A 1,125-nucleotide genomic window follows, 5' to 3' on the forward strand; every position below is an offset into this window, starting at 1 on the left:
GCCTGAAGGGGCTCCAGGAAAGCTGGGGAGGGACTTGGGCCAAGGGCAGGGAGGGATGGGATGAGGGGGAGGGATGAAAAGTGGGAGAGGGAGCTGGAGGTTGGAGCTGAGGAGGGAATTGTGGAGTGTGAGGGTGGGGAGAGCCTGGGCCAGGTTGGCCAGGGAAGCTGTGGCTGCCCCATCCCTGGGGGTGTTGAAGGGCAGGTTGGATGGGGCTTGGAGCAGCCTGGGCTGCTGGGAGGTGTCCCTGCCCATGGTGGGACTGGATAGTCTTCAGCTCGTGGGATGGTTTGGGTTGGAAGGGACCTTGAAGACCACCTGGATGATCCCCTAGATGATCTTCAAGGACCTGGAAGTGTCCAAGGGCAGGTTGGATGGGGCTTGGAGCAGCCTGGGCTGCTGGGAGGTGTCTTTGCCTATGGGAGGGGGTTGGATCTAGATGCTCTTGAAGGTCCCTCCAACCCATCCCATGACTTGATGATCTCCAGAGCTCCCTTTCCCAACACTCCCTGACCTTGTCCCACCAGGCTCAGGCTGTTCCTCCCCTCGTGTCCCTGCTCCAGGTCCCGTGCTGAGGTCAAACTGGGTCGTTCTGAGAGCCTGAAGGGTCGGGAAGAGCTGAAGAAATCCCGGAAAGCCGAGAACGTCCCCCGGTCCCGCAGCGACGTGGACATGGACGCTGCAGCTGAGGCCACCAGGCTCCACCAATCAGCATCATCTTCTGCTTCCAGCCTCTCCACAAGGTGAGAGAAAACCATCCCAAGCCCGGGCAAGGAGGTGCTGGTTTCTCCTGAGCTTCCTCGAGGAGGTGGGATGGTTGGGGAGAGGGTGGAAGGTGAAGAACATCAAGGTGGGACGTGGTCTCCTAGGGAGGTTCTTGTGGGTCTGGGCTCTTAGGGAAGGTTCTGTGGGTCAAGGGCAGGGAGAGATGGGTGGTCCAAGCCCTACAGAGTGTCCTGGTCAACCTTGGCCAAGGAAAAATGGGGAGGTTTGGGATTTAATCCCTGTTTGTGCCCCAAGCTACTCTTGCAGCCCATATCTGGGGGGTTTTATGGAGATGCTGGTGGAAGGAGGGGGAACCAGGAGAGCAGGACACAGGCTGGGGGGGGTGGGGGGGTGGGCCCG

General features: G+C 60.1%; 1 protein-coding gene across 1 annotated transcript in view; it reads left to right on the forward strand.

The window, feature by feature from the left end:
• The window catches only part of LOC104391755 (rho guanine nucleotide exchange factor 11-like), a gene marked incomplete at both ends in the record, with an annotated part of 41,179 nt that overhangs the window by 33,677 nt on the left and 6,377 nt on the right, over nucleotides 1-1,125 (forward strand).

The sequence above is a fragment of the Chaetura pelagica genome, unplaced genomic scaffold (assembly GCF_000747805.2).
Source record: "Chaetura pelagica isolate M959 unplaced genomic scaffold, ChaPel_1.0 scaffold157, whole genome shotgun sequence".
Taxonomy (NCBI): Eukaryota; Metazoa; Chordata; class Aves; order Apodiformes; family Apodidae; genus Chaetura; species Chaetura pelagica.